The following is a 12503-nucleotide window of genomic DNA, read 5'->3' as shown; positions in this document are numbered from 1 at the left end:
ACATCAGCAGACCTTCAGCCCAACGGCCAAGAACACCTACTTAGCCCGCTAGAGGGCACCATCAGGACTTTTAGGAGAACAATAGCTTCATCTCTTCATTCCCAATTACTGTGTTTGTAGTGCCTACGTGCACGTGCTTTTTTTTGTAAGTTCCTTTAGAAGATGGCAATGTGACATTGCCGAAATATCGGAAAATATTTATTAAAGTTTAATTTATATCCTTAACTACGTTGTTCTATTCCTTAAGTGTTTTAATAATGCATAACCAACGTATAAGCCTGTCTACGAAATTTCAGTTCAGCGAATAAATACTTAGCTAAAATTAAGTTTCTCAAAGCATGAACTAAAGCCATTCAGTGATACACATATAAGAGTTAATTAACATTAAATTATTCTACTGATACCAACAAAATGGTATGACAACTCTTCATAAAAATTCAAAGCTCACCAAATATGATAGTAATTATATGTATATTCAGAATTCTAATAAATCTTTAAGCAACCTGTAAAATCCAATCAAAGAAGAAGAAGAAAGAAATAATATAATTCAAATAATGTATTCAAAATCAGAAAAAAAATAAAATTACTGAAATGAAGTGAATTGTAATAATAAAAGGAGAAAGAAGAATAATGGAGGGGGAAAAAATCTGTTCAGGATTATCAAAACAGTTAAAGCCATAAAGCCTGATTCAACCCAGATATTTCCAAAACTTCGTTTAAGCACTCCACAGAAGAATCTTGATGAAGAAATAAATTGCAATAATGGAGTAATCTATTTTATGGGGGAGAAATATTAACAGAAAGTAATCAAGGAAACAGGTTGCTTAAGGGTCAAAGCTACAAAAAACAAGAAGCTACAGAAGCAAGAAATAACTGGGACTTTTGACCCAATGTTCTATCCTCACCTTCCCATGATGCAACCAATGACTAAGCATCTATCTGAAGGCTGAACAAACTAGGATATGCTAGTAATTTAGGACCTAATTGTATTCTATATTTTCTAATACTACAATATGCATGGTAGTACAACAAAACCAAATATCATTCCACTGGAACATCAAATGTTTATAGCAAGGACCCAATAATGAGGAAATGAGGGTGAGTAGTGAAAAGTCAGCAGCTATAACAATCTCAACAGAAAAAAGTAAAATAAAAATAAATAAATAAACACCATCATTATAGCATAATAAGCATGAATAAAAAGCAGTGCAGAAGAATTGCAGAAATATTATGTCAATATTATTATTATTACTACTACTTGACACCACCAAGAAGTCATCACGGAAGGGTATACTGGCATTACTGAGACCCAAGACAAATAGCCAAAATCTTACTAAATAACTATGACTCTCTCCTGCAGACATAAAGACCTGGGATTGTTTTTTGGTTTAATAGTACAAGGACATCTATGGTCATGCTGCATAGTTTTTGTCTGATAATCTATATCAGTAAAAATAAAATAAAAATAAATAAATAAACACCATCGTTATAGCATAATAAGCATGAATAAAAAGCAGTGCAGAAGAATTGCAGAAATATTATGTCAATATTATTATTATTACTACTACTTGACACCGCCAAGAAGTCATCACGGAAGGGTATACTGGCATTACTGAGACCCAAGACAAATAGCCAAAATCTTACTAAATAACTATGACTCTCTCCTGCAGACATAAAGATCTGGGATTGTTTTTTGGTTTAATAGTACAAGGACATCTATGGTCATGCTGCACCAGAATACATGTAATAAAAGTAATAAGTATAAAAAATAAAAATAAAAATCAACATAGAAAAACAAATGCAAAAGATGTAAAAAAAGTATAAGTTAAACTAATAAGTATATAAACTTATGAGATGGCAAACATTAATAGAATGTAAAAATTTAAAATCTAGGTTGACACGCAGTGATTCTGATAAAAATCTGCCTGAGTGTATAGGGCTTAGATTATAAAAGTGACTAAAATAATGACTGCACTCATTAGAGAAATGCAGTCAATTAAAATATGAATGACAGACAATCCAGCATCACAAACTCACACACACACATTGGCATATATGTCATCATTCCTCAACAGGAAGGAGTATGTAAGATGACTATGACCTATCCAGAGTCAAGTAAGAAGTTTTTGTCTGATAATCTATATCAGTAATCTATGTATGATATAGCCTGCTGGTGGATGTTTGAAAAATGAGCTGACCTAGCCACGGTGTCTGCAGCCTCATTTCCTTTAATCACAAAATGGATGGAATCCAACAGATGCATATATCTAAGCTTCCATAACAGAAAGGTGGTGTTGGATTCAAGAGAACACTGGATGTTTCTGCAGCTCTACTTTTCATTGCCTGAAGAGAACTTTGTGAGTCTGAATATATTATGCACCTTCAGTAATGATGATCTGATATATTTAAGTGCAAATTCTATCACATACAGCTCACTTGTAAAGTTGTTACCTAGTGGGATTTGTGAAGATATAATGCTATCTGGAAACACTGCAGAAGATCCAACCAGTGTTATACCCTGATAAGCTTAGAATGTCATGATTCTACTTATCATTATATAACAGAGTATAAACTATATACAATGCTTACTGAAAATACTTGTTATCTGGGTAATAGTAATGTGTACTTTAATATCAAGTGTATTAACAAGAAAAAGAAAGGAAGAAATTGTAAAATATCTAAAGGAAAGGTTATGTACTAGTGTAAAAAGAAAAAAACGTGTTTACCTTAAGAAATGGAAAGAATATTTAAGAAGATATGCTAACGTTGTATCGATAATAATACTTAGCTTTTGGTTATAAAACAACATAAGGAAAAACAATCAAGAAAATTTTATGTTTACGTATGCTCTAAGAGAAGAAGGGGGGGGGGGGGGGGGGAAGAAGCAAATCATTACCCCATACGGTCCCTTGCTGGTGATAGCGAGAGAATCGGATGCCGTGATGTCACAAGCATGTTCGCGCCTCGGGTGAACGGTCAAGTTTATGGTAGTGGCTGATAGGAGAGTGGTATAAAAGGGTTCGAATCCCCCCCCCCCCACACACACACGTATCTAGGTGCCGATTCCATCGCTATCATGTGGAAGGAACGGTTGTCGGCGAAGATTTTGATTCCACACTTCCACCACATAGTAGCAGACTATACAGCATGAAGTGCCCGAGAAAGTTTGTACCTAGAGTGCTAAGAAATTAGAAGTCCATAAAGAAGATCGCATTGGCATATCGTCGATCGGAGGGAAAGAAGACAAAGCATATAGATAAGTAAAATTTTGTTTTCTGATTAGTGTGTGAAAGCAGAATCTAAGAATTGTAAAAGAAATAATCAGCGAAGAATTCTGAGAATAGTTAAAAATAAGGACTGTAGGAAAGTGATTAATTTGATTTAAAGAAAGTATTAAATGAATAGGCACGGTGTGTGGTTGAAAATTGTTAAACTTGTCCAAGAATATTATAATAGAAATTTGATCTTAGGAGTGAATGCTTAAGGAAAAGAATTGTTAGTTCTAAAATTAGTAGTGTATAAAGGATATTTTGTATGGAATAACTAAGGTTAATTGAATGGTGCCTGTATGATCCTTTGTGACTAAGAGTGTACAATTTTCCCATAGCACGTGTATGAATTAAGAGCTTAATCTCACATAGAATAATTGTAAGAAAGAACCCACCAGAGGCAATTATTAAGAGGACATTAGGACAAAGAGAGCTAAGTGTATGGAATATTATGAGTAATCTGATGAAATGTGTATTAGATTAATGTCTGCTTATAAAAGGAATTATAAGATTGTGTCTAGAGTGAGGATATGAAATTAGGGATTGTTTAATTAAGATTCATAGTGTTAAGTAGTTGTATCAGGAAAGATATATATGGCTTATTGAAACTTAGTGTAAATTTTCATTTGAGTGACTTAGTATTGTTAGACTTCACTTAACTCTTAACCCTAATTGGATGAAAAACTTTCTTTGTGTAAATTGTATTGCATGTCCGCTAAATGTATGCTATTCTTTAACTAAATCCTGTGTCTGTATGGAATTTAATGCACCACCTGTGAAATAATACGGATCTAAGTGGGGAACTCATTCAGTGTATATTTTCGGTCACGATTGCAATTATTTGTGATACTTTGGCAAAGCTCTCTACCAACCTCTTGATTAATATTTCAATTAATCTAAGGGTTCTAAATGGCACAGTAAAAAATAAATATTCTTAGGCTTAACGAGAGGTTGGTCAGGAAGAATCATCCACACAGGTTTTGGCTCGACCCTCGGGCTATTCCTTTGTGAACCAAAGATATCACGTGTCACACGTAAGAGATCCCTTTGAGGTAAATAACTAATATATATGCAAATTGGGGACATAATACCAGGTCCTCTAATTTTGAACCATCTGATTAGACAGACACAAAATCAGAGTAATCAATTACATGAGCTTCCAAGAACTGCTCATAGACAACAGGAAAGGTGAAAAATTTCCACCTCTCTGTTGTCATTTGGAAGCTGCTTAAAGAAAATATACGTGCTACGGTGGAAGTATGTTTAGTAGCATCTAGTATATGCTGTCTATGGCGATCTCTAGAACTTGCAGGAGAGGTTTCATCTGCAAACCAAAAGAGTTTTATGGCAGTCTGTCAAGTGTCATTCAGATTCTCCCAGTGAAGATGAAAAATAGTGGGCACATGGGGGTAGTCTGAAAGAGATTTTATTTTCTTTGCATATAACAGAGATAGTTGTGACTGTTGACGTGATTTATTTGCCTCAATGTATAGACAAGGAATAAGTGACATGTGGAATGCTCCAGTTGCGATTCTGATGGCATGATGGTGAATAAGGTCTAGCCATCACAGAGTACTCTCTCACACTGTCAGAAGTATAGACATAGGACCCTTAATCAAGTTATGATCTTTTCAATGCCCTACTCAAATGAAACAAAGAACATCTGTCAGCCCTCAAAAGGTGGAAGACAGGGTGCATAGAATGTTAATTCTTTACACAACTTGTCTTTTAACTGACGTATATGGGGAGGAAACTGAGTTTGCTATCACATATGAGTCCCAAGAACTTGGCTTCTGGCAAAACTGGGATTAATGTTTGTCCTACTCAGAGTTCTGGGTCAGGATGAAGATCACATCTGCAAAAAAGTACACACAAAAGTAACATCCATTTGCAAGCATCCATTTCAAAAGATGTCCAATAGCTTGCTGCAGCTATCTTTCTATGACCCTCATATTACATGAAAGGCAGATGGTGAGGTCATTCACACAGAGAGCATTACTTACAGTTGGAGGAAGTTGTTCTGTCATTGAGTCGATGCTGACTGCAAAAAGCATGACACTTAAGAATAATCCTTGTGGGACTCTCTCTCTCTCCTCTTGGATAGGCAATCAGAAGAGAGCAGTTCTCATTCAGACCTCGAAGATGCAGTTAGATCAGAAAGTTCTTGATAAAAAGAGGAAGATTCCCTCAAGACCAAAATTATGTAAGTCTCTCAGTATGTAAATCTCTCTAAGAAGTGTATGCTTTTTCCATATCAAAGAAAACCAATACTAGATGCTTGTGTTTTATGAAGACATCTCTAACAGATGCCTCTAGCCAGACTAGATGATCAGTAGTAGAATATTTTTAGAAGCCAGACTGTGTTCTTGGAAAAAGGTCGTTTCTCTCCAGAAACCATAAAAGATGAGAGTTAACCATTTTTCCAGAATCTTGCATAAGCAGCTGGTCAGAGAAATTGGACAGTAGTTATTTGGGATTGTGTATTCTTCCCTAGTTTAAGAAAGGCAATAATAATTGCCATTTGCCAAGAATCCAGAAATACGCTCTCATGGAAAATTCTGTTGTATAGGTGCAACAGTTGATCCATGGATGATGTTTTACCATCTTATAATGGATAATATCTGGTCCAGCAGCAGTCGAATAGCATTTAAGCAAAGCAGCTTTCATTTCTTCTTTAGTGAACAGCCTGTTGCATCCTTCAGTGCCGTTCAAAGAAACTGGATTTGTTGTTTATCTGCTTTGCTTTTTTAGGAAAGGAACTCAAGGGAATAAGATGTTGCTAATGTATTAGCAAAAATCTGCCCGATTATGTTGGCAACTGCTGCTGAATCAGCAAATATGCAACCATTGCATTCAAGGATAGAGAGTTGGTGGGTGGTATATCTGCACTTTATTTTCTATATTTTGTCCCAGAATTCTCTAGTATTGATTGTTCTTGTTGTGGAGGATGTATATTGGATCCAGGATTCCTTTTGACTCTGACACCAGATGTAGCTTGCTTGGGCACATTTGAAAGCAATGATGTTTGTTATTGTGGGATATCGTCAAAAAATATCCCAAGCTTTCTTCTGAGCCTCTTTGTGATGCTGTGTAATTGTCATTCCATCATGGTTTAGGGAGATGTGGAAGCAAACTAGATGTTTTAGGAATTGCAGCTGTGGCAGCTTGTCAATGTTACATGTTCACTGCATCAGTGATGCAAGAGCTGATCATTACAGAATCAACTTCAGCTAAAGATCAGAAGTGGTCCAGTGAGGCTTGCAACATCCATGGAGTGCATCATTACCAATACAGGGAAGTGGCTATCACAGGGGAATTGATCGCTTGTAAAATAAGTTCTCATCAGTTTCCCACTTCAAGAGTGGAAAAAGGGAGAGTGAGCAGTTAAGTCTATAGCAGTGAATGTTCAGGTAGACATATCGAAGGCATTGCTTCCCGTGTTTAGGAGGGAGAGATTATTGTTGTTGAGCATATGCTCAACAACTCTTCCTCTGATGTCTGTTCAAGCACTAACCCACAGTGTTGTGTCCATTTAAATCCCTCATTAAAAATAGGGGAATGGTAATTACAATATGATGTCATCAAGGTCATCTGCAGCATTTGAGATATCTACAGCAGGAAGAATGTAGATGCAGCACACTGTTAATAGTGTTCCAACTGAAAGTCAGACAGTAACTGCTTCTACATTCACATTCAGTGATACTTGCTGGAAGGGGGACAAGGATGGTGAATCCTCCATGAGAAGGTCCATCCCCTGTCCTGTCCTTACGAATGGTGATAGTATTTTGTAATGTCAAATCGTCTCTCAGCTTTAGATATGCAGACAGAAGCACACTGGTTATACTTCTGCAAGAGAGCCTTGATGTCATGATGTTTTGACAGAATACACAACAATTCCATTATAGGAATATTTTTATTATTTTCTTTTTGGTAGTATCATCTTGCTTTGGACAGTATTGTTTTCCCGTAGCCTTGGATTTTTTCATTTTAGAGAACTTAGACAGCCAATATCTATCATTTCCTCTTCATCAGGAAAAATATTCAAGACATCAAATTGTACTTCCTTTAGGGCACAGGAACATAAATTATTTTATCTATTTCAAGGGAACAAAGCTATCCATGCTATCTGATGATAATTCATCTCAGAATGTCTCGAGGCATATCTTTGGTCCTCTGCAGTACACATTCCATTATCTTTTTTATTACTGGATTTTGATATAGTGGGACCATCTTTGGCATGCCTTCAGGAGTGAGTCTAGGCAGATGTTACCTTCATTCACTCTAAGGAGATGGCAAGCAAGTCACATTGTTTAAGGATGTTTTAATTGTGAGAAGGTGGGATTCACATACAGGTATGGATCCCTATTGACAGTTTTTTTACAACTGTCTTTTCATCATAAGAGGGTTTACCAGATGTTGCCACCACTTTTGTGGTATACTGTCTCTTTGCCTCCTGATAAATAATGAATTGCTCTGTTTTTATTTAGGGGATCTCCTTCTCATCCTTCCACCTTTGGCATGCACTTGAGTAAGCTGGATGATCTCCTTCACAATTAAGGCATTTTTAATGTTTTCTATAGCAATTTGTTTTCATGGTCTTTAATTGCCAAATCGAGCACAGATGATAGAACCATGACAGGCAGTTTCAGAATAAAAATACTTCTGATATTTAAAGCGATGCAAAAGGTTTGGGACGTAGAGCCTTACCGGGCAATTGAAGATAGCCCACTTCGACTGTTGGTCGTTTTGGTGTGCTGAATGTAAGGATACCTTCATGCTTAAGTAGGAAGGTATAAAAATTTTGCAGTGGCTACACTGCATAAATCAGAGAGCCTGGTCAGAAGGTCATATTCTTGATGATTGGAGCAGAGATCTCATAGTAGCCATCTATTAAAAAAAAGGAGTAAAATTGAATGCGAAATTACAGAGGAATTTGTCTACTAAGTGTTCCAGGTCAGGTGAGATTTATGCAAGCATACTTGAAAAGATGTTTAATTGGAGAAGAACAAACTAGCTTCAGGCCAAATGGAGGTTGTCAAGATCAGATTTTCATTTTAAGACAAATAGTTGAGAAATCGTGTGAATATGACAGGGATCTGTTTTGCAGATCTCAAAAGCCATACAACAAGATGACCAGATAAAAGCTTTTCAAAATACATCAGTTACATGGGGTTAATGGAACATTATACAGAACAATACAGTCTATATTTAAGTTGTCAGCGGTTAGAATTGAAGAAAATAAATGAAGATTGTTTAATGTAAAATCAGGGGTAAGACAAGGATGCACATTATCTCCACTCTTATTCATTATCTATATGGATCACATTATGAAAGAAAGTGGCATTAGGCCTGATATCAGAATTGGAGATATCAAACTTTATGAAGATGATGTACTCCTAAAGACATCTGGTCTAAATCCCCAGGATTCTCTAACTAAATTGATTAGCAGCCGTAACAAATTTGGCATGAAAATCAGCAATAAAAAGACCAAAAATATGAAAATGCTACTTTTTTCTATGCTACTGCCTATTTAGGCAGTAGCATAGAAAACTTTAGCAGCATTCTGATTGGCAATCCCATAGAACAAATAAAATATTTCAGGTATTTAGGCACAGTTTTTAGTGAAGATGGCAGATGAAATCTCGAAATAGACAACAGAATAAGCAAAGTGGGTATGGTGGATAGCCAGCTGAATAAAGTGATATGGAATAAGAGAGAAATTAGCCAAAACATCAAACTAGCAGTATACAAATAAGTGTTCAAACTAGTTTTATGTTATTAATCTGAGAGGTGGGTTAGATATAAAGCACTTGATCAAAGACCATAGACCACAGATATGAAGGTTCTGAGAAAAAGTAAAGGAGTGAGTCGATGGCATCAATGGCAGAATTATATTAAAAATGAAGATATTAGAAAGGAAACTTGACATCATTAGCATTCAATAATGTGTCAGCAGAGCTAATCTAATGTAGCATGGAGACTTAAATAGAATGGGTAAGGAAAGAGACCCAGGGGAAGACAAAGGTCTAGGTGTATTGATTCAGTCAGAAGTGCTTTAGAAGCATGAAATGTTAGATATGAAACTATTGGAGTGCTCACAGGAAATAGATTGATTTGGAGGAAATATGATTAATAACAATTTAAATTCAATCATGTAGTGCTGTCAGAGTAACCTGAAAACCCCTTGGGGATACATATCAGGAAATTGATGATGATGGTCTATTTTATGTTGGCTTAAATCACAATATAAAATGATGGCTGAGGAGTTGACCGGTTAAACAAGGACCTCTTGTTTTCACCAGGGAACCAGGGTGAACAGCAAAAATTCAGCTACTGAAACAAACCCTAAAACACACCCCCAACTCAACATCTCCAGAGTTCAAGATCAGTACTATCAACATAAGAAGCCTGAATTGCAAAGAAATGGAAAGCTGAGGAATTCGATAAATATCAGATCAACATAATACGGGTGACTGAAAAAAAAAAAACTAGTGATATCTTTCTGGGAAATAAATACAAAATGTTATATTCAGGCAATGAGAATCAGGGGAAAAAAAAAAGGAGTAGCCATAGCATTCAAGATTAAATACAAGGCTAATCTTCTTGAAAGGCAGGCAATATCAAGTAGAATGATGTTGACAAATAATACAATGGGGAACTGGGCAATGAGAATTATTTGTGGATATGGTCCCACAGAAGGTTTTACAAAGACAAAAGCAGAGGAATCTTTTGAGGATTTGGAGAAAGCAACTGACACAATGAAAAATTGGTAATTGTTGGGGATCTAAATAGCAGAGCAGGAAATGACTGTCAGAGATAGAAAATATTTTGGGAAAATTTAAAGAAAAGAGCAAGGCTAATAATAATGGCAAATACCTGTGGTATTTCTGCTCAGCACATGGACTAGTTATTACTAATACAATGTTCCAACATAAAAATGTGCACAAATTCATTTATTCATTCATTGACTATTATTGTTGATAGGGATGTTTTCTCACTGGTGCAGGACACTAAAGTATACAGAGGATTTGAAATTGGAAGTGATCACTATTTAGTTTTGAGCAGGATGAAACTGAATTTCATATTGAAAAGAAGAACATGTAAGAAAGCTTTAAAGCAAATAAAAGTTGAGCAGCTCTCAGATGTGAACTGTAGACTAAAATACACAAATATTATTCAAGAAAAAAATGAAAGAGTTTGAGAGCAGGAACCAAACCCTGGAGATTCACTGACAAGCTCTGAAGAAAACATTGATTGATTGAGGCAGACAGGATTTTGGTGAGGTTGCCTGCAAGGATAGAAAAATCAGAAGTCCATCATGGTCAGAGGAAGTTAAAGAGGCAGTGAAGGAAAGAAGAAAGCATATCAAAAGTTCCTGGCAAATAATTCAGCTTGTGCTCTTAGAGAATACAAAGACAAATGTAAGAAAGCTAAACACTGTGTAAAATTAGCAAAACAAAATCATGAGAAGACTTTGGTAAGAATATAGATTAAAGGTGGTAAGATATTCTGGAGGTTGTTGAAGAAGCTCAGAAATGGAGGAAAGAGTGCTGTAAAAGGACTGAGAGATAATAAAGGTGATATGAAAACCAGAGGGAAACAAATATCCTTGATGTATGGAATAATTATTTCGAAAAATTGCTAAATGAAACAAGCAGTGATGACAGCACAGTGGTTAAAAAACACTTACCAGACATGCAGCAAGGAATACATATCCAAAATTGAAGTAGAAAAGCCATCAAAAGCCTGAAATGTGGAAAGGCAGTTGGAGTAGATTATATTTGACCAGAAATGCTCAAGTATGGAGATATAAAAGTTTTACATAATTCAGAAGGCCTCAAAACAGAGGAACGAATTCCAGATGATTGAATAGAGCTCTCTTAGTACCCATATATAAAATGGAAAATAAAACTGAATGTGAGAATTATATAGATATTTTTCTGAGTGTTCCTGGTAAGATTTATGCAAGTATACTTGAAAAACGGTTGACAAGGATGGTCGAAGGGAAGTTTGGTGAGGAACACGGTGGACTCAGGTCAAATAGAGGCTGTCAGGATCAGGTTTTGACTTTAAGACAAATAGTTGAGAAATCATGAGAATATAACAAAGAATCTATTTAAGTTTTGTAGATCTGGAAAAGGCATATGACAAGGTGCCAAGAGAGAAGCTATTCAAAATGATACAGTTCTATGGTGTCAATTAGGCATTATATCAAGCAATTTGTAGTCTTTATTTGAGTTGTAAGTCAGCAGTTAGAATTGAAAGAAGTACGGGAAGATGGTTTAATGTTAAATCTGGTGTGAGACAAGGATGTACATTATCCGCTCTGTTATTCATTATCTATATGGATTACATTATGAAGGAAAGTGGTATTAAACATGATATCAAAATTGGAGATATTAATGTTAGCTTTTTGCTTTATGCAGATGATATTATACTTCTAAATAAATCTGCTACAAGTCTGCAAGTTTCCTGACTAAACTGAATAACTATTGTAATAGATATGGTATGAACTTCAGCAATAACAATTGAAAATCAATGAAAATAGACAGAAACATTGAAAATATCAACTGCATCGTGAATGGAGAACCTATAGAACAAGTAAAACATTTCAAGTACATAGGCACAATTTTTAGTGAAGATGGTGAATTAAATATGGAAATAGACATCACAGTCAAGAAAGCTGGTATGGCAGGAAGTCAACGGAATAAATTTATATGGAATAACAGAGATTAGACAGTGTATTAGACAGTGTTCAAACCAATTTTAACTTATGGATCTGCAAGCTAGGTTAGAAATAAAACACTTAACCAAAGACTAGAGACCATAGGGGTGCGAGTCCTGAGAAAGATTAGGGGTATGAACAGATGGCATCAATGGCAATATCATATTAAAAATGAGGATATTAGGAAAGAACCTAATATTTAGCATCCAGGAATGTGTTAGCAGAGCTAATCTCGGGTGGTATGGTCACTTAAAAAGAATGGGAGACGAAAGATTAGCAAAAGAAGTGTTCTCTGCCAAGTTGGCAGGAAAAAGACCCAGAGGAAAACCAAGATATAGGTGGATCACCATCATCAAATTCCTGCCATGTACCCTCAAAGAGTGAACAGGATATGATAGTACTACATGAAAAATTTACATTACTAACTTCCTATCTACAATTTTCCTCCAAATCAGTCTGTTACCTGTCAAGACTCCAGCATTATCAGATCTTATATTTCTTTCTTCTAA

The 12503-nt window shown here is 35.7% G+C and overlaps 1 protein-coding gene across 6 annotated transcripts in view; it reads right to left on the bottom strand.

The window, feature by feature from the left end:
• The window catches only part of LOC150095108 (MAP/microtubule affinity-regulating kinase 3-like), a 360635-nt gene that overhangs the window by 79738 nt on the left and 268394 nt on the right, over positions 1–12503 (bottom strand). The gene's annotated exons all lie outside the window — the stretch shown is intronic.

Source organism: Typopeltis vanoorti, chromosome 21 (genome assembly GCF_054136105.1).
Source record: "Typopeltis vanoorti isolate ZY-2024b chromosome 21, IOZ_Tvanoo_1.0, whole genome shotgun sequence".
Lineage (NCBI taxonomy): Eukaryota > Metazoa > Arthropoda > Arachnida > Uropygi > Thelyphonidae > Typopeltis > Typopeltis vanoorti.
This window is presented reverse-complemented; position numbering and strand designations above follow the sequence as displayed.